The 22575-nt window shown below is 37.0% G+C and overlaps 1 protein-coding gene across 6 annotated transcripts in view; it reads left to right on the top strand.

The window, feature by feature from the left end:
- Positions 1 to 9173, top strand: part of SETD4 (SET domain containing 4) — a 423911-nt gene extending 414738 nt beyond the window's left edge. For all 6 annotated transcript variants that reach the window (XR_011074349.1, XR_011074350.1, XR_011074348.1 and 3 more), the window contains 3 exons: positions 1036 to 1191; positions 4953 to 4996; positions 8756 to 9173. The gene's annotated coding sequence lies outside the window, so the exon portion shown is untranslated. The remainder of the gene's footprint in view (positions 1 to 1035; positions 1192 to 4952; positions 4997 to 8755) is intronic.
- Positions 9174 to 22575: the final 13402 nt, after the last annotated feature.

The raw sequence follows: 22575 nt of genomic DNA, 5'->3' as shown, positions 1-22575 counted from the left end.
CCGAATATGTAATTATTTTCTCCTTTAACTGGAAGAGAAGAGTATATTTTGAATAAATTGAAAGTGGACTACAAATACTTATTTTGTGTGTATGCTGTACGTTTATGCTCTCTTTCCACAAGATATCATTTTGGAGTGCTTTTCCCAGGATTTAGGAAAACAATTTAGAAAAGCCCATGTTAAAAATACGAGATACACTACCAAATGTAAAATAGGTACCGAGTGGGAAGCAGCCGCATAGCACAGGGAGATCAGCTTGGTTTTTTGTGACCACCTAGAGGGGTGGGATAGGGAGGGTGGGAGGGAGACGCAAGAGGGAGGAGATATGGGGATATATGTGTATGTATAGCTGATTCACTTTGTTATACAGCAGAAACTAACACACCATTGTAAAGCAATTTACTCCAATAAAGATGTTGAAAAAAAATAGGAGATTAATAATTTAGTAAACAGTGTTTAAAAGGTGCTTGATGATTATTGGAATTAAGAAAGATCTACCAATACTACCCTGAATTTTCATATGGTGTATAAGGTCACAATAAATTTTAAGACTGTCTGGTGGGAAATATATGGCAAGTAGCTCTTTAAAAAATTAGACTGAGACCTGCTCATAACATCAGAGTTGGCTAATTCCCATGGGGAAGATTGAGTTACCACACACTTTTATTGTGGGACATTTTGGGTGACAGAGTGCGATGGAGCATTATAGGGTCCATATTTTCCAAATCAAAAACCAAAACCCAACCTGTGATAGGTGTGCGGGTTTCTATGGGGATAATGGACCCTAATACTTCAAATCACAATTATTTCACACATTGGGACAACATAGCTTTTATATTTTTAGTATAGCAGATTTTCCCCATTAAAAATATATATTTTATAATTCCCTTGAATAAGAAAATTCTCAGCCTCTACACTATGTGTATAGGTGACTAAAAAAAACCAAAAAAACAAACAAAAAAAACCCAACCTATCCAAACGGGAGCATTGTCTTTCCAATCCGGTACAATAAAACTGCTTTGTCTCTCCTCATAGGCCAGAAATGTGGAAAACACCCTTTTTCACCATCTTCCATTAAGAGAAAAGAGAATTTGTGTTACTACTTGAAAAATCAACTGCTTAATCTTCGACTGAATTTCCAGTCAGTAAAATTAATGGAGAGTGGGACAATTTCACTAGAAACACCACACGGTGAGTGCTTTTGATTTATAGTTGGATGTATTAACTGTATAAATTATACCTAGAAGCAGCTCTTTACTAGATATATTTTATAACTAAATTAATATAGTGACTTCCACATGTTACATTTAAAATTTTCCTTTCTTTAAAAAATATGGCAGGCATGGTCTGAAACATTTCGTCAATCAGGGCTTTTCTTTAATAAACAATTTGGAATCTTATGGATTTTTTTCCTTAATTTTGAAGATACCATTAAGGATAGTGTTAAGATGGTGTGACACAATCCCCTGATTTTTTATGATGAAGACTATATTTGGAGTATAAACCCTTTGTGAAAAAAATACAGGCAGGTTGCTATTAAACTCCTGGCAAACTGGGTGGGTGAAGACAGAGTGGTAACTAGTAAACAAACCCTCTGCCTCTTTAAATTCCACAATCAGAACATAAGGTTCTTGAGGACAGGGGCAGATCAGGGTTTTTTAAAAAAAATTACTATTAAAGCAACAATGACCAGCACCTAGTACATATATAGGAGGCCCTTGATTAAAATACCCTTTTACTTTGTCAATAAACATTTCTTGAAAGTATGACACTATGCCAGGGCCTGGGGATTCAAAATCGACAAAAAGAGGACTTCTGCTTTTATGAAGCCAAAAGTTGAGTAGAGGAGATATCTATTATCTAAGGAAATATGCATAAGAATAGAGATTTATACACTGGAAAACAGGAGAGGAAAAAGTAAGTAGTCACCTGGAAGTGATATTTGAGTTGGGTCTTGAATATGTGCATAGATATTTATAAATAAACAGCAAAACCGTTGAGGTTTATTCACACTTCTCTGGCTTCCTCCCTTGAACCGGTTTGTTTCATGAACCAAGGAACTTTGATGCTAATGAATTTCTCCATTTTATTCCAGTCACCCACATTTTAATGGCAGACTCTTTTTTTTTTTGTCATGAAAATAGCTGCATTCAGTAGTTTAAACTTTACCAGAATTAAAATGTTAGTGAAATAAGCACAGAGGTCTTCTTTGAACTTTCCATGGTTTGCAGCTTTTAAGTGGTCAGTACAGAGTAATGTTAAGAAACATGAATGAGTTGGAACGCTGGTTAAAATGGATTGAAACATCATTTTATTCTGAGCTGTAAATTTCTTGATGAAAAAAATTATTTTAACTGACCTTATTTCCTATGTATATATATCAAATGACACCTGAATCATGTTAAGGCCTTAACCTTTTCCCATTTCCTGTTGTAAAACTGCCTGAATCTGACATTTTTTTAAGTGGAGTTAAAACTGTTTTCACTTATGATGTCAGGATTCAGATAATGCCCAAATTGATGCTTAGTGATCTGTGTTTTAAACGTCTCGTTTTCTAAGATGTCTTCTCTTATTTTAAGGAAGAATAGAATTGCATGTTTGGGTCTCTCTGGAATTAAAAATAGTCACTGATTACAATATTCCCTGTCGATTATCTGAAGCCTATAGTCTAGGTGACACAAGAGGCGAATTCATTGCAAGCCTTCAGCCAGATACTGAGTCTCAGTTCAAGAGCTGGGGGGCGAGTGTGGATGGTGTTTATGCTCCAAGCTATCTTACTCTCCCACTGGGTGCTCAGGGCTCCCTACGGACTTGCTTCCCCACCATCCCCTAAAGGACCTTGGCTCTAAGGGATATGGTCCCCTCACTATTTTCCCAAACTATTTTCTCAAATACCTGCCATGGCTTGTGGCATATACTTGTGTCCATTTATTAATTCTTCATTCAAACAATGATGATGAGCCCCTATTGTGTGTCAAGTACTCTCCTAGGCTAAAGCAGTGAAAATCAGGTGGATTTCTGGCTTTCAAGGAAGCAGACTATAGGAAAGTAAACCAAGAAGAAACAAAGATAATTTCAGGTTGCAATAAGTACAATGGAATAACAAGATAATAAAATAAATAAAATAAAATAAAATAAAATAAAATAAAGTAATATATTGATAATAAAGAAAGGAGGCTGCAGGGGAGGGGTTTACTTTAGACCACATGGCCAGGGAAGGCTTGCCTGAGATGGTGATAAGGGAACCAGCAGGGTTCTGGGGAAGGAGAATTCTGGGTGGGGGGAATCATGGGAGCAAAAACCCTAAGGCATGTAGAGGAAAAGGAAGAAGTCCAGTGCCGCTGAAACCTGAAAAGAAAGGGAACAGTAATGCAAGGGGAGCTGGACGAGGGCCAGTTCTCACGAATGACTCTAATTTTATATATTTTAAAATAAGAGGTTTTATTATTGCTTAGTTCTGTCAAGGTCAACAGATTGGGAGAATATTACCATTGTAAAGACAGGTTGTTATACTGAAGGGTCGCAAGCAGAAGGGACATGGCCCGGCATGGGGGGCACATGAGGAAGCACCAGGTGGTCAGGAGGCAGAGGAGAGGGGAAAACAGTGGCATAAACCTTTATTGTGGCTTCTTGCCACAATGGACAAAAGAATGGGTGAGGCAGGGTAAACAGGTTTAAGATTGATTACTTTGAATGATTTCAGGAGGCTCTGGGGCATAGGAGCTGTCCTTAGGTGTTTGGTACGTGACCCTGGAGCGATTGGGGCAGGTGGATAGTGTCCTGGTATATGAAAGCCTGATAAAGAAGGAGTTAGGTGTGTGGGCTCTGGATTGGTTTACATTTGACAGGCACCCTCAGGGGTGAGTTGTTTACTATCTTTGGGAATTAGTTAACACTGTGGGGCGGGGCAGTCCCTCTAGGAGCAGCAAGACCTCCTAAAGTCAAAGCATCAGAAAATAAGAGACACGGCTAATACATAAAAAAAGTATACCAGAGTATTGAAAAAGTTTATGAAACTAGAATAAACTTGACCAAACCTCACAGGAATGAGGATGAAAAATGACAATGCAAATGTACTCATGAACATAGATGCTAAAATCATGATAACATATCATTTGTGAGTTATGAAAGTTTTCTTTCATAACAGTCTTTATGCATTTAGTTTATATTTCCTTGTACTTGCTAGAATTTCCACTATAATGTTGATAGAAATTATGACATGCATTTGAATCTTGTTCCTGACTCCCCAGGAGAGTTTTTAACTTTCATCATAAAGTATATTTGCTATGAATTTTCTTTATAGGTTATGAAAGTCCCTTCGTATTCCTAGTTTGTTAAAGGTGTTTTTTTTCACATAAATGAGCATTGAAATTTATCTAATCATTTCTTCTACATCTATTGGAAGGACCATATGATGATTTCATGTTTAATCTGTTAATGCAGTTAATTATATGAATTTTCTAATATTAATCCAACTTTGCCTTCCTAGGATAAGCCCAAATTTACCATAATGTATTTTCCGTTTCTATACATTACTAAATTTAGTTTGCAAATAGTTTGTTCAGGATTTTGTACCTGATAAGTGAATTTGATGTATAATTTCTTTATTTTGTAATGCCCTTGCAGATTTCGATATTATGATTAAGCTGGACTTTTTCTGTTCTCTGAAAGGTTTTGTGTATGACGGATGTCATTTCTTCCTTACATATTTAAAAGAGCTCACAGGTGAAGCCGTCCGGACCTAGAATTTTCTTTGTGGAAATATTTTTATTTACAGATTCAATTTCTTAGATAAATATAGAGCTATTCATATTTTCTCTTTCTTTTTGTGTCAGCTTTGGTAAGATGTGATTGTCAAGGAACGTGTTCATTTCATATAAATTGTCAAGTTTACTGTCATAAAGTTTCTCATAATATCTTTTGACCATATTTTTAATGTCTATTTCTTGAAGGATGAGATGAATGTTCCAGATAGAGCACACGCAAAGTCCTGGTGGTAAGAGAAGTACAGCATTTGGGGAAAGCAAATCTATCATATAAATCTAAACACAGCACCAAAGTGGGTATTTTGAGATATTTTTAATAATTAGGAAAGAATAACGACAAAAATCATGGTCTTTGCCTGAAAAGAATTTATAGTCAACTTACATTGAGACATGGTTTATATACATTCACATTTCAAGAGGGCACATATGAGACTATATGTATGTATGCCAAGTGCTTTACAGTGGATTTCAGATTGCATACAAAAGTGCCAAAGGAAATGCCAAATAAGGGGGAAATGAGTTAATATTTTTAGGCTGTTTATAATATGATCATCTATGTTTTATGCATGTTTAGGTCAAATATATCCTTTGTAAAATATAAGCAATGTCTGCCTCTCCTAAGAAAATTTGATTTAAACTTGTACCCAGAAGCCTGTTATGTGCATGTCACTCCTTGGTGTGTTTTCTTTTGGCCAATGGGCCCCTGGATCTCTTTTTATTTTTTCAAAACATTTTTTCTTCCTCTCTGAAACACTAAGCTAATAGTTTTGTAATGTAATAAAACTCAAAACAATTTTCACCTGCATCTTTGGCATAAATCAATTAAATTAGGCACAAATATTGGTGTTTTAGAGATGAAAAAGAATTACCCAATAGTGCTGATATGTGGGTACTGGTAATCTAATGAATAACATACATTCCCTTTCAGCTTACCAGCTGAAAGGAAATGATTTATTTTACAGAAATAAGTTAGCCTCAGTGTCCTGAGCATTGAATCTCATGTCTGGATCTTACATCTAGAATTAAAATAGAAAGTTTAACATATTTATTTAACTTATAAAATTTTTTTTTATAATCATAGAAAGCTAGGCATCACAGCCTCTAAAGTATGGCAAGGTGCAAGAGTATTTCTAAACTTTTCTTACCTTACAAAGATAGTCAGGACGGTGTGCCCCTTGCTGTTTTGTTTTTTTGTTTTTTGTTTTTGGAAGAGCATTGTGTTGTCAGAGATAAGCAAAGCAAAGATGTTGATTAGAGTTTATGGAGTTCTCTTTGTGAAGTACACTCTGTTTTATAAGTAAGGCTGGTCAGACAGAAATTAGAAGGAAGGCAAGTCATTTTTTTTTTTTTTTTGACTCTGCATCATTGGTCTGTGTCCTGGGTGCCATCATTAGTGGCCTTCCTTGGCCCTCAAAGTGCTGAGAGATAATAACAATGAACATGGAATAAATAATCATTCAAGGATGAAAGCAAATAAAAACAATTTCATACAAATGCTAGATGAATTTACTGCTCATAGATCCTCACTAAAATAACTCTTAATGAATGTACTTGGGGAAAAGAAAATTGAACCCAACAGGAAGGTGTGGACTCCTAGAGAGGCCTGTAGATGGGGCTGGAAGAGCTATAGACAGATCTTTAAGGGACGTCCCATCTGGCATTTCAACTTGATCTTTATAACAATGGCTGTTGGGAACATTTAAGCATGGAGAGTCAGCTCCACTACCTGCTGAACAGTGGTTGGAAGGCAGCAAGATAGGAAGCAAAAAGATGGGTTAAGAAGATGTAGAGGATTTTCATGCAGGAGATGATGAGGACATCCACCAGGTAGTGGAGATGGGTCTTAGCACTGTGGAAACAGAAAAGAAGGACCTACAAGTATGTCAGGGTGACTGGATATGAGCCGTGAAGCTATGACAGTAGTTAAGGATGACTCAAGTCTTTCCCTTAAGTTGTTGGTGGTACCACTGACTGGGTTGGAAAGAAGGGTTTGTAGGAAGCAGTTTGGGTTTGAATACATTGAACTGAGAGGCTTACAAGGCATCTAAGTGGAGATGGGCCTCTTCAAACCCCAATAATGTGGTGTTATTACATGTTTTAGAATTTTTTCAATCTGATAGTTGTATGATATTCTCTCTCTGTCTCTCTCTTCCTCTCTCCCTCCCCCAACCATTAAATTGTATTCCTCTGATTCCTAGTGAAGTCCAGAACTTTTCATTGATTTATTAATCATTCTGGTTTACTCTTCTGTCAATTGCTTGTGAACTGTCTTTGGCAGATGTAATAGTTGGCTTACCCAACCAACATTTCCCTGCTTTCTTTCTTATTAAAAGTGTCCTGATTTGGTTGAGGTGTGAGGTGGCAATGTCCCAAGAAATGAGGGCAGGTCTTCCCTAAGCTTCTACAGATAAGCAGTGATTGGTCATCTGACCCATTTCTGGCCAATAGGACCTACAGGAAAATCTCCTTTGCAGGTATTTGTGCTGTCTTTTCCAGTATTTGGCTTATAGATTTCACTCTGTTTATGGTGTCATACACAGGTTTTTAATTTTAATGTAGCAAAAAATGTATCATTCTTTCTTTCCTTGTCATCTTTTGTCTTGGTTTAGAAGTGATTCTTTATCCTGAGGTTCTAAAACTATTCTCTATTTTTTTCCTCCATAAATGTTAAGTTAAAAAAACTTTATATTTTAAATCCATCTGGAATTTATTTTTGAATCTGGCATGAGGCAAGATGTTTTTACGAATGTGTAGTCAGTCAGCCCAGAAAATTTTTTGAATAGTTCATTCTTTCTTTCTGGTTTATATTAGCACCTCTCTCATATATGAAGTGCACATGGATATGTTGGTCTGTTGTAAATTTCTCTAATCTGTTCATTTGTTCTCTTTTTCTACCACTATTTCTTTTCTCTAATAAGTTGTAAGCTCTCTTGAACTATTTTTTTTCCATAAATAATTCTTTAGTCTACAAATAATGACAATTTTATTTCTTCATTTCCAATGCTTATATCGATTATTTCTTTTTCGTGCCTTATTGTGCTGGCTAGGATTGCTGGTACAATTTTAAATAAAAGCAGTGAGAGTAGGCATTGTTTCTTGTTCCTGACTTGTTTTGGTTCTTTTAAGGGAATGTTATTAATTCTTCACCATTGTGTATGATTTATGTTGATTCCATTGATCAGGTTAAAGGGGTTCCTTCCATCCTTAACTTGTTTAGGGTATTTGTTTTGTTATCCAGAAAGGTATTGAATTTTACTTTTGTGTTTTTCTGAATATTTTGATAATCATATGGCTTTTCTCCTATAATATGTTGTGAATTATATTTGTAGATTTTCTAATGTTAATCTAATCTGTAGTCCTGTGATAAGCCGTACATGGCCATGATGTAATTATTTAATAGCCTGCTGGATTTAGGTTACCAATGTTTTATTTAGGATTCTTGCATTAATGATCATAAGATGGGTTGGCCTATAACACTTTTTTCTTTTAATGTCCTTGTCCAGTTTTGGTGCCTAGGTTATACCAGCCTCATAAATTTAAGTGGGGAGCCCTCCCTGGAATCATTTGTCTAAAAGAGGACAGTTTGTGGACTATACCTGTAAAATCATCTAGCTCTTCACAGTCTGTCTTTAGCATTAAGGACCCTCCAGGCAAAGGGACCCACTTTATTGTTAGCTGAGTCTTCTGTCCTCAAGCTCTGGATGGGCTACATGGAGTCCAACTCCCTCCTTTTACCTCATCTTGAGGGACTCTTGGCTTTGACCTCCATTTTCCTCACACAGGACTAATAAAATAGCAGGAATTTCAAGAAATGAAGCAACTAAATTAGGGGGAGACACAAAAAGAAGTGTGTGGAAGTAAGAACTTTTAGTATCTTTTCTCTTCCCATGCTAGTGAGGAAAATGGAGGCTCCTACCATAGTTAAGAACGTGTAGATAACATGCTGGATAAAACCTTGCTTAATTTCTCCCTGGATTTCTATTTTGCAGGGAATTTGGATAAAGTCCAATTTGCAGGCCCTTTGGAAAAAAACTAAGTCACATGTTTATTTTTTATCTTAAAAAAATATGTGTCTGATTTTGAGCCCTTCAAGGACATTTTTCTTCTTTGAATCCACCCCTGAGCACAACGCCTGGTGTATCACAGGTGCTCAGTAAGGAACTGTCTGTTTGAAGATGTTTGTTCTTCTCCAAATAACTTATAAATTCAGTGTCAAAATCAGGCCGGACAACGACTATTATATCTTCAGGGAAGAAAGCTCATTTTATTTCTGCTTGAAACTAAAAGCCCTCAAACCAATAAAATGGTGGAAAACGGAAGTTTTTTAGGACATTGTTAATTCCTACTATTTGATCACTTACATGGGTACATTGATTTCCAATATTAAAATGGTCTTTTAAAAAAATATTTTGCTTGCATTCACTGCCTGCATTTCTTATCTTGGCCTTTTGGTGTCATTCTTAGATTAATCTGAAAAGCGTATTAAGTAAGGGTGAAATTATTTCCCTAGCTTTGGATCTTTTTGGTCTCTGATTTGAACTGAAGATTATCATACTTATAGTGCAGTTTACTAATATAACCTTTTCAATGTTATCTTAACGGTATGTTTTATAACTGACACACAACTGTAGAAGTTTAAATACAATACAGAGAACCAGTAATAGTAAAGTAAGCCTTTATTTTTATGGTTAGTCTAGAAAGAGCTTTTTCTGAAATTACTATACTGAAGTTACTAAAGTTAACTACATATGTTACTAAAATATGTATGCTACATATATAATTCTAACATAGTTCTAATGTATATCATTACATAATAATGTAACAGTATGACGTTACATTATAATTTATATATGTAATATACAATATATACATATTTAGTTAAAGCAAACCAGGGTTCTTAAGCTATGACAAGTCCTGATTCATTCTCAGTGATCTGTAAAATAAAGCTTACTGCTCTCCATGGAGCTGCTGAGAGCTGATGAACTTGGCAACAGTTCCTCTTTCTCTTCTGTACATGGGGATACTCATACCCTTTTATCCACCTATGAATGAATATGAAAACCCTTTGGACTTCAAACTTATTGCTAATCCCAGTGTTAGCCACATGCTTTTCCTTCCCTCCCAACCTGCAAATGCCTCAATAACTTTTCTTCTTTTCACCATTAATTGTACTTTTTTTTCTCCATTGTCATTTTAATGCATACGCTTAAAGAGATTGACTTTTGTATGGTGTAACAAATAAGTGAACAAGCCAACAAAATATATATTGACCCACAGTTCCATAAGCAAGAAGCAAAAGTGATGAATTCATTGTGTTTGACTGTTACACTTGGAATTCCCAATATTCTGTTTTTAAAGTCTCAGGGGAAGGAGCTGTACTTGTCTCCTGGATCTTTGAACAACTTCACTATTTGAGAGAATGAGTGTACTAACTCTGTATATCTGCCAGTAGCTAAGAGCTTAGGTGGCTCTACCTTCAAGTTTGGTGACCAGAGAAACCCTGGAGATCTATTTCTCAAAATATTCAACTTTCATTAGGATCCTATCTGAACAATATAGCAAAATATATTTTTTAAAATACATTTTCTCAGCAAATGATTATTCTCATTTAGACCAAATTCAAATTTAGATCAAATTCAAATTCAGTCCTGCAGTTGGTCATGGCCTACGGTGTGAGATCAGTGGGGTCTGAGAGCTCCACCATACTTTCAAGCTAGCATGTTGGCCTAACACAGTTTCATGGATGCTGGCAGAAGGTATGAGACCTCTACGTCGGAGACAAATGACTTCATTACATATGGCGCAGCAAGCAGTGTGAGCATCACTGCGTTGGTTCTCCTTGTCCCCTTATACCATGGGTATAGTGCAGATGGGCCTAGATTTTATTTATGCAATCAGTGGGTTGAAACCTTGTACTTAAGGAACCCAAATCTTACATAATGAGCAGTAAGCATTCTTACCCTTTGCTCCAGGAGAAGATATTATCTCTATCTTCCAAGGCTATTTGCTATACAAACATCCATGACAAGGTACTCCAGAACAAAGAGCAGTCAATGCCTTGTTTGGAAGATTTGTCTTTGAGAGACAGAGCAGAATGTGCTTTCAGAGCTGTCCCACCCTACAGGGGAGACAGTTGACTATTTATCCTCTAATTCCCATTTGTTATGGGCTGGGAGCTGATCCAGGGGCATTAATTCTCTCCCACTTCCGGTCTTCCTTACACTGTGAGAGAGAAATCCACGGTGGAGGAGGTGAGTTGCAGGTATAGATCATGGTATGGACAGTAAGTGTCTCAGGACCCTGGTGTGACATTGATAGCATCTGTCACACTCCCCAGTTTTAGTCCTTCCTCCTCCCAATATTACTCATATATATTATTTTCCCTTTCAACCCATGCCTGAGCTGTTAGGTCTGCTAGAAGCACTCATAGGCCTTAAGTGGCTGGTGGTGGTATTTTCAGTTAGACTTTTCTCAAGTCATTCCTCTTAACCTGTCTACTCCTCAACAGCATACCTGTTAGAGAGCGGGCTGGGGAAAGGAACAGAAGCAGAATTCAAAGAGGTCCATTTAGCTACTTATTAAATCTTTGGAAATATGGAGAGGGAAAGGTGGGAGCTAATTGCTCAAATATGTGTTTTAAAATTACTGTGTCTTTTGTTCCTGATCTCTATGACCCCAGCCTTGGAAAAGCAAGAGTTGGTCCTTAATCAAAGAGTGTGTCAAGGATTATTTTAAGAACAAATTGAGGAAATGTAAGCACAAGTCTTTCATCACCTTTTCACCACGATTAGATTTATTTGCGCTCTGTTGACGGCCCCCTTCTCTTTCAAGCTCTCCAACCGCTTTAGAATCAAGGGTGAAAAATGAAACCTAGTTCCTGCTTTTAAGAAAATGAGAGCATGCACATGCCATATTGACAGGTGCGTTTCCTGGGAGCTTAAAAGTATTGAGGATTTTTAGAAAAGAGCTATATGACCCTGGCCAATGAGAAATCCACTAACTCAGAATCCGGGATACATTTAAAATGCCGGTGAAATGCATTGATACATTAGGGCTAGAAGTAGAGGAAGGGTTTGCCAAGCAAATTAAAAGTATAAACAAGGGAAATATATAGTCTTTATAAGGCTGAAGGCCAAAAAATATTTCTAAACACTTGTAAACCCTCTTTGAAATTGAACGCTTCTGTGAAACAATGAATGTTCTAATTCCTAATGTTTCTTTAAAAATCTATTATTAAAAATTCTCTAAGACAGTATGCTCTTTCCTTTCCTTGGGGGCCCTGTCATCCTTGTTGCCATATGAACTTGAAATTAAGCTGAATTTTGTGAAAATGTTTCTCTACTTCAGACTTTTTCAAAACTTTCCACCCAATTAGGGAAAATTAATGAGGTTTACTGTACTTTGTGTTGATATTTAGTCACTGGCAAACAGATGGGGCTTTGTTCCTACCAAGTTAGTGTTTGAAAGCAAGGAGTGGTTTTCTTAACTTTCCCAAAGATTAAGAAAACACTATTCTAGAAAGATTGTTTCTTATTATTCTAAGCAATTACCACTTTCCACCTTTCAGCTTGCTTTCTTCATACTTTCCTGAAGGGTTCCAAGTCTTCCACGCTATCATTTATTCTCTCACAGTATGGCCTTCCTTCCATATCCATGGATTCTGCATCCATGGATTCGACCAACCACAGATCAAAAATATTACCAAAATATTCCAGAAAGTTCCCCAAAGCAAAACTTGAATTTGCTGTGTGCTGGCAACAATTTACCTACCAACTACACTGTATCTACAAGTATTGACATAGCATTTACATTGTATTAAGTATTATAAGGAATCTAGAAATGATTTAAAGTGTACAGGAGATGTACGTAGGTTATACTCAAATACTACACCATTTCCTATAAGGGACTTGAAAATCTGTGAATTTTGGTTTTCTTGGGGGTCCTGGAACCCCCACGGATACAGAGGGACAACTGTATTTATACAATCATTACAGATCATAGCAAATGATGATAAATGAAATGAGATTTCAGTACAAACTCTTGATCATCAGGATGAAGAAATAGAGATCTGTAGAGGTAAACAGAGTCATCTAAGTTTTGCTGCTTATTTCAGGCAGATCCAGAATAAGAACCCTTGAATCCCTTACCCCTAGTCTGGAGCTTTTTCCCAGCATGGTCCATTCCCTGAGAGAAAGAGGAAGGAATGGGAAGACAGAGGGAGAGGGAGAGGGTGAGAGAGAGAATGAGGGGCTGAGTAAAGGTTGTATCAGTATTTACTGTACTATTCTTGAAACTTTTCTCTAGGTCTGAAAATTTTTTTCAAAATAAAAATTAAAAAAAATATAAAAGTCTTAGTCATATTTTAAAAGTTTGACATAGTGCAGAAACAATAAGTCCCTGAAGGCATATTTATCAAATAAAGCAGATGTTTACTTTCAATTAAGGTTCAGAGAGGAGAAAGACTTTTCTCCTGTGATATTTTCTCTTTTTAAAAAATAGTCTTAAAATCTTTATTTTGAGTCACAGATAATTATTCATGAATATTATGTGTGTGATTCTTTTCCCTTATCATGAAACTCTGAGCCAGCAAAATTGACATTATGCATTTCATTCTGACGAGATATTAAGAATTTTTAAATGGACTTTTCTTGAAAGATTCATGGCCTAAATGGAGCTAAATAACTAAAAATTCAATACAGTCACTAATAGATATTTTACTTAATGCTATGAAGGCTAGCATACCAAACAATTGTACACAGATTATAATTGCAATATAATCTAATTTCTGTATTCTATAAGTTTCTTTAAATTTCTATAAATATTTCTTGATTTTAGAATGTTATGTAACACATTCTCTTAATAGTTGTATCACGAAATCTTCCCCTCTCCACATTAATTTAACTATTAGTACATTCTTTTTTAAAAAAATTTATTTATTATTTATTTATTTATCTTTGGCTGCGTTGGGTCTTTTTTGCCACGTGCGGGCTTTCTCTAGTTGCCGTGAGCAGTGGCTACTCTTCGTTGTGGTGCGTGGGCTTCTCATTGTAGCTCCTCTTGCTGCGGAGCACGGGCTCTAGAGTGCAGTCTCAGTAGTTGTGGCGCACGGGCTTAGTTGCTCCATGGCATGTGGGATCTTCCCAGACCAGAGCTTGAACCCATGCCCCTGCATTGGCAGGCAGATTCTTAATCACTGCGCCACCAGGGAAGCCCTATTAGTACATTCTTAATAATTATTTTAACATAAAATATGCATTTTTAATGTCATAATTAATCTTTATAACAGGTACTCTTGAACAAATAAATATTCATTTAACCTTAAACTGGCTGATGGAATTTTAGCATATAAAGCCTGTAAGGAAATGTTTTCTTCTCCTACCTATATTTAAAGTAAATTGTCAGATATTGAATCCAAATCCAAACAGCATGGTGTATGAGTTAGGGTTCTTCTGAGAAACAGAACCAATAAGATATATAGAGATATATACAAAGACTTTTATTGGGAGAGTTTGAGGCATACAATCATAGAGGGTGGGAAGTCCCACCATCTGCTGTCTGCAAGCTGGAGGCCCAGAAAGGCTGGAGGTATGGCTACAAATCCAACGGCCTGAGAACTGGGGGAACCAATGGTGTAAGTCCCAGAGACTAAAGCCTTGAGAACCAGGAAAAGAGAAGATAAATGTCTCAGCTCAAGCAGAGGGCAAATTCACCCTTCTTCTGCCTTTTGTTTTATTCAAGCCCTCAGTGGATTGGACGATGCCCACTGGAAGAAAGACAGTGTGCTTTACTTAGGCTACTGATTGAGGTGCTAATGTCTTCCGGAAACACCCTCACAGATGCACCCAGAAATAATGGTTTACCAGCTATGTGGGCATCCCGTAGCCCAGTCAAGGTGACACATAAAATTAAGCATCACGCATAAGTATCACTGATGTTGTAACACTGGTTAGATAGGATGCAAACGACTGCACTCCCAGGTTTATGGATCACAGACAAGATTAGGGATGCCAGAAATGATACTGCAGTCATACAGCTATTTGGACCTCAAATGGGTGAAAAGATTTTTCTTGAATATCAAGGCCAAAGCCCAACCTTGATGCATTCTTAACAGAGATATGTAAACTTAAATTAAGCTGAGTCACACTGACCTCTTCATGAAAACTATTAGGAACCATACAAGCCATTAGAAAATACAGTGAAAAATATCGCACTCGGAATTGCAGCAAAATATAAATTATCTAGGAATAAACTTTTTAAGACCTGTTTAATGCTTGTGGAAAAAAAAAAAACCCTAGAAAAGCCTCATTAAGGAACATTAAAAAAATTAAGACTCATGAATAGAGGACATAGCTTGTCACTGGTTAAGGAGACTCAGTATTATTCAATAGTCTAAAGATGTCAATCCTTTAAAAATTAAATCAAGCTTCTTCCCCCTCCCCCCCCTCGCCACCCCAGCCCCAGGAACTTGAAAATTAATACTAACGTTCAACTGGAAAAATAAATATCTAAGAATAGTCCTGAAAATTCTTTAAAAGTGGGATTGGGGGAGAGTATTTGGAGGGTAAGACTATCTCCACCAAATATTGAAATTTTTTATAGCATTACCTACAATATCTATATAGTTGGAACTGGAATAAGAACAGACATGTCAATTGAACAGAATAGTCCAGAAATAGCTCATAATTTATGGGGAGCACAAATACACAAAACCCTAAGTACATTAAGGCAACATTTTATCAGCAAAATAAGATAATTCAATAAATTACATTTGCTTAATTTACTACCCATTTGGTTAAAAATATCCCACTCCTAAATATCAAACAAATTTCAGATGAACTAGAGATTTAACCACAAAACCATTTTATTACTAAAGAATTTTAAATCTCTATCCCTATCTATATCCATTCTTAGGAAGGAAGAGGAATTTATAAACATGATACAATAATCAGAGGTAAATAATGGGAAAGACTGATGAATTTACTTAAAAGTTGAAAACTTCTGCATGAAAAACATACTATAAGACAAATGGTGAGCCAGCAAAAGCATTTTCAAATATATAGGACAGAAGGTAAATTTCATTGCTATGTAAAATATTTACAAATCAATTTAAAATGAAAGAGCAAGCAATCCACAGAGGAAAAGAAGTGGTAAATAACTGGTAAACAAACACTATTCAACATTTCTCAACATTAGGAATCTCAAATTAAAACAAGATGCCAGTTTTTCTCATTTATCAGACAGTCAACAACAAAAGCATATTTGAGATTGCCCAGCGATGATGCTTGTATACACACTGGCCTGATGGGAATACAATGGAAGATCCTCTCTGCCGGGCAACAGTGAACGTTCCTTCTGGAATTTAGGAATGTATCCTGCATCCATGCTCTGCTGGGTACATAAAGTGGTGTGTTGAAAGATGTTCATTACAGCATTTTTAATGATAGCAAACAGTTGAAATATCTTAAGTGTCCACAGGTGGTATTTTGTTTAAGTAAATCACGATAAATCCAGACAATGAGGTAGGCTACAAGTCCTGGTGTTGGAGAGACTGCTCAACTAATGCTGTTAAGTAGAATCCCGCGTAAGACAACATGTACTATATGATCTCATAGGTGGAAGGGTCCAAAAACCTATATTTGGTGATTATTTCTGGGGCCTGGAGCTGGGGACTGGAGTGGGATGGGAGATCTGGTTTTATTTCTGTATCAGTTGGATTTCAATTGCAGATGACAGGAGTGACTCTAGTTGTGTTAAGCAGAGATTGATTTAATAGTTATTTCTTAATAAATGCTGGAGAGGGTGTGGAGAAAAGGGAACCCTCTTGCACTGTTGGTGGGAATGTAAGTTGGTGCAGCCACTGTGGAAAACAGTTGGAGGTTCTTCAAAAAACTAAAAATAGAGTTACCATATAATCCAGCAATCCACTCCTGGACACATATCCAGAGAAAAATCTAATTCGAATGGATTATTGAATGGATAAAGAAGATGTGATATATATATATATATATATATATATATATATATGTATATATATTCACACACACACACACACACACACACACACACTGGAATATTACTTAGGCATAAAAAGAATGAAATAATGCCATTTGCAGCAACATGGATGGACCTAGAGATTATTATACTAAGTGAAATAAGCCAGACAGAGAAAGACAAATACCACGTGATATCACTTATATGTGGAATCTAAAATATGATAAAATGAACTTATTTACAAAATAGAAACATACTCACAGACATAGAAAACAAACAAACTTTTGGTTACCAAAAGTGAAAGGTGGGGGAGGGATAAATTAGGAGTTTGGGATGAGTAGTCACAGACTACTATATATAAAATAGATAAACAACGAGGTCCTACTGTATAGCACAGGGACCTACATTCAATACCCTGCAATAAACCATAATGGAAAAGAATATAAAAAAGAAGAAAAAGTCATATATATAAGACTGAATCTTGGTGCTTTGTGACCACCTAGAGGGGTGGGATAGGGAGGGTGGGAGAGAGACGCAAGAGGGAGGACATATGGGGATATATGTATATGTATAGCTGATTCACTTTGTTGTACAGCAGAAACTAACACACCATTGTAAAGCAATTATACTCCAATAAAGATGTTAAAAAAAAAAAGACTGAATCACTTTGTTGTACACCAGAAACTAACAAAACATTGTAAATCAACTATACTTCACTTAAAAAAAAATAAAAAAAATTTAAAAATTAGTTATTTCTTCTATAACCCAGTATTTGTGTTCCTTAAAAACTTTGTGTTCCTTAAAAACTTTGTGTTCTTAAAAAAAAAAACCCACAACTTTGTGTTCTCAAAATTAATAATTACAGAATATATAGGTTCAGTGCAGACAGATCACTCAAAACTTATGTCATTTTGCATCTAGGGCACCAGCAAAAGCAATGGTGTGAACCTCAGAGGGCACTTGGACAGGTGACTGAACATGGCCGGAGTTAGCCTCAGGGATGTTTAAAATGAATAAAGACAAATGAATGAAAATGCTGGCTTTGGGGCTGAGACAATGCAGATGGAAACTCCAAACCTGGAAGGAAGAGCAACCTATTCTGCGCAAAGCTTTGCAAGGCTGGGGGCGTCTCTGCTGGGGGGAGGGAGCCGCGGGTGCAGGCAATCATCTTTAATTTTCTTAGGGTAGAGTTGAGGAGCATTCTGTTGTGGAGCTGAAGATTTTTCTTTTCCTGTTCCTCTTGCTCAGAAAAAACTGTGTATGAATCAAGACAATTGTCATGTTACTGTCACATCATCCCCTGACTCCCAGTCCTACATGAGCTATTTTGGAGTCTTAGAAAGAGGCCTTGTGGCAGAACAGACTGTACATGGAGTGAGGGGCCTACAGAATTGTCAGAGGGCTGGAGGAGGGGGCTCTAGGGGGGTCATCTGAAGGACTCCAAGAGCAAGTTGGGACACTGGCCCTCTAGGGGAGCCACTACCTGGTACTGGAGGGGACTAGGAGACCACCAGTGGAACTGCTGAGTTAAAATATGCACTGTCAGTGCATCAGAAAAATAAGGGGTGGTGCGTGAATATGTTGTGGATATGTGATAAAGCAAAAATAACGTGAACAACGGTAAGATCTAGATGGTGGCTATATGGGTGTTCACTCTACAATACTTTCAACTATTATGTATCCTTGAAAAGGTTCATAATTAACCAAAACAAAACAAACTAACAAAAAAAGACATGTTTTTCTCTTTCTGACTTACTCTGTATGACAGACTCTAGGTCCCATCCACATCTCTACAAATGACCCAATTTCATTTCTTTTTATGGCTGAGTAATATTCCATTATATATGTGGAATCTAGAAAACTGGTACAGATGAACCTATTTGCAGGGCAGGAATAGAAATGCAGACATAGAGAATGGACATGTGGAAACAGGGCGGGAAGGAGAGGGTGGGATGAATTGGGAGATTAGGTTTGACATAAATACACTACCATGTATAGAATAGCTAGCTAGTGGGAACCTACTGTATAGTACAGGGAACTCAGCTCGGTGCTCTGTGATGACCTAGATGGGTGGGATGGGGGAGGGAGGTCCAAGAGGGAGGGCGTATATACATACATATAGCTGATACACTTCACTGTACAGCAGAAACTAACACAACGTTGTAAAGCAATTATACTCCAATTAAAAAACAAAAACAGACTTGTAGCGTCTGTCTATAGCTGCTCTTGCTCTAACTGCCCCTCTAGATTCCTGAGGCTGGTGACTGGACCCTGGGAGGGCGAGTCTGGCCCTTTCACAGACACACCTGCCCTGGCCGTGGTGACTGGGCTGGAGCTGCGGGAGATCACCTTTCTTACCCTCCATCACCGCACCTACCATCAGCAATGTCCCAAGTAGCAGGAAGATGGCCCCCACCTCGCCCGTGCTTGCCTTCTTTTTTTTTGCAAATCTTGCAAGTGTGCTTTTAATTTGAAGAAGCTTAGTTTGACTCCTTGATTCAAGAAAATCTGAGAATCATGGTTCTTAGCTTCCAGGTGTCTGCAGTTTAGGGTTGAACAGAAGAAAATCATACTGAGTGAAGTAAGTCAGACAGAGAAAGACAAATATATGATATCCCTTGTATGTGGAATCTAAAAAAATGGTACAAATGAACTTATTTACAAAACAGAAATAGAGTCACAGATGTAGAAAACAAACTTATGGTTACCGGGGGAAAGGGAGGGAGGGATAAATTGGGAGATTGGGATTGACATATACACACTATTATGTATAAAATAGATAACTAATAAGGACCTACTGTATAGCACAGGGAACTCTAGTCAATACTCTGTGATGACCTATATGGGAAAAGGCTCTAAAAAAGAGTGGATATATGTATATGTATAACTGATTCACTTTACTGTACACCTGACGCTAACACATTTTTAAAAATAATTTTTATTGGAGTATAGTTGCTTTACAATGTTGTGTTAGTTTCTACTGTACAGCAAAATGAATCAGCCATGCATATACATATATCCCCTCTTTTTTGGATTCTCTTCCCATTTAGGTCACCACAGTGCGTTAAGTAGAGTTCCTTGTGCTATACAGTATGTTCTCATTAGTTGTCTATAACACAACATTTTAAATCAACTGTACTCCAATAAAAATTAAAAAAAAATAAAGTATATACTTTAGGAGATATGTTTCTATATGAATATATTAAGTGTTTGCTAGTAAAATAAAGATATTGCAAAGCATAAGGAAAAAAGAAAGGAAAGTGGCTGTAATTGATGCTGATGTAATGGATTCTCTTTATCCACTGCAATTTCATACTGTTTTGTATTGTTTTCTCTCTTTTCTTTTTCATGAGTTTTATAAATGAGGTATAATTTATATACATTAAAGTGCACAGTTTGATGAGTTTTGCTAAATGTATATAGTTGTATAGTTACCACACCAGTCACAATATAGAACATATCCATGACCTCAGAAAGTTCTTTTGTGCCACCCCTAGGGGCACTGCTCTGATTTCCAACCCGATAACTTAATTTTGCCTGTTCTCTACCCCAGAGAAATGAGGAAAAGAAAAAGGCCCGCTAAAATAATTTGTCCAAGAATGGTGATAACAACATTATTCATAGCAGCCCCAAACTGGAAGCATCCTAAATGTCCATCAACAGGAAAATAAACAAACTATGGTATATTTGTGCAATGAAATACCACGCATAAATAAAAAGGAATGAACTCTTGCTACACACAACATGGATGAAGCTCAAACACAAATTAATTTTCTAATTATTAAAAGAAGTTTCAGCACATTCTAATTCTGGGACAAGTTTCACTTTCGCTTTATGCATTTCTGTAGTGGATAAGTGATTATAATCATTACATATTAATATTAAAAATTTAAAAATAAAATGCAGTAAGCCTTGTGATTAAAGTTAGTAGCTTTTGTTGTAATATTATAAAATTAAATATTTTAATTATATTTATAGCTCAAATATAAAATATAAGTTATTTATATTTTAAATATAAAAGTAAAATAATGGATATCTTATTTATTTGGAAGTGGAGGGGATCAAAACATGTTACCCCAAAATATGCTGGTTTGGCATATTGATTATTTTGAGCTGCCAGCAACTGAGAAACTGCTCTCTATCCTCACCCTTTCTGCCTAAAAGCGGGACATAAATTTCCCATGAGAAAGGTGCCCTCCTGGTACCAGGAAGAAGAGAACATTCTTATCATGGGGGATAGGAAGTTGACACCAAGATGAGTCAACTCATCATAAGCACGAACCTTACTGAAACAACCCTCATCTTCCATTAGTTTCCCTCATGTATTTCCTGGCCACTTTCCCACAATGTATCACCCCTAAAAGCCCAAATCCCTTTCCTTTGCCTTGTCACTTCTCCACAAATTTATCATCTTTTGTTAAGTTGTTTATAAGCTCCTGAGTCTAACAAGTTCTTTGGAGTTTTTGCTTCTTATCCATGAAGTCCTCTGTGTCACGTAAACAATGTTAACATCATATAAACTTTGTATGTTTTTCTTTTGTGAATCTGACTGCTGTTAGTTTAATCTGCATGTCCCAGTCAGAAAACATAAGAGGGTAGAGGAAAAGTTTTTCCTCCCCTCCAGAGGCAAAGAAAGAACTCCAAGTCACTAACTGCTCTTCTAGGTGACTGAGAACTAGGACCATATACAGAATGGGTGACTCATTTACTTCCTGAACACACTCAAGCTGCCTTTTCAGAATAAGTCAACATTGCATTTTGATTTGACTTCATAACTCTATCAGTTGGGGCGCGTCTGGAGCAATAGGAAACTTACTAACAGAGGTTTCGATCATAACAACTCTTATTTACCTTACAAAAACTCTGGAAGTAGGTGGTCCCAGGGTAGGTTTGATGGCATAACAATGACTCCAAATCCTAAACTTTTTTTCTTTTTCATTCTGACACCCTTAGAGTGTGAGCAATGCCCCTCACCTTCCACTCATGTTCACAAGACGGCTGCCCCTGCTCCAACCATTGGGTCCTCACACATCTGACAGTGCTGTGGCCGGCAGGAGGAGCTGGTGCAAAAGGGCTTTCTCCTCTGCATGTCTTATTTGTCAGGGAGGAAATAATCTTTTCTGGAAATCCAGAAGAGACTTCTTACATCTCTTTGGTCAGAACAAGGTCAAATGGCAACCACCAATCACTGGCTAAATCCATTGGGATTGTCACCATTCAGTCACACCAACTAAATCATCCAGAGTGACACTTTGCTGCCTGAACAAAATCAGGGTCTGTAGGCTAGGAAGTGGCTGCCTGGGACATTCCCAATGTCTGTGTAGATCAATAATTATAGGTTACTTCAATAATGCCCTGCCTCACCAATGCTTAGAGTGTGGACCTTTTTTTCCTGAGGAGATGGTAGAGCAGAGGAAAAGGCAAGTTCTGGCTTAAATCACACAAGCTCTGTGTCTTTGAGCAAGTGACTACTTTCCTGAGAGTCAGTTTTCTTATCTGTAAAGTGGGAATGATAATAATCCTTGACATGTAGGAGCTGGTGAGGAACAACAGAAATAGTACATGGAAAACACTTGGCATATAGTGTCTAGCACAAGATCTGTGCTTAATAAACAGTAGGCATCGTGACTCTCAGAAAGAGGAGCTTGGGCTTAAACCACGGCTTGTATCAACAAGTCAGTTTGTCCATTTCTGTAGTCATTCCCTGTAGAGACCTAGAGAATACATATTTGAAGTCCTCATGGAGCTGCTGTGAGTAGTAAATGAGGTTCAGGTAAGCCCATAGTTGGTGCTCGATGAGTTCTACTTGGAGTCCAGT

Source organism: Eschrichtius robustus, chromosome 6 (genome assembly GCF_028021215.1).
Source record: "Eschrichtius robustus isolate mEscRob2 chromosome 6, mEscRob2.pri, whole genome shotgun sequence".
Lineage (NCBI taxonomy): Eukaryota > Metazoa > Chordata > Mammalia > Artiodactyla > Eschrichtiidae > Eschrichtius > Eschrichtius robustus.
The sequence above is the reverse complement of the archived record's forward strand: the minus strand, read 5'-3'. Positions and strand labels throughout refer to the sequence as shown.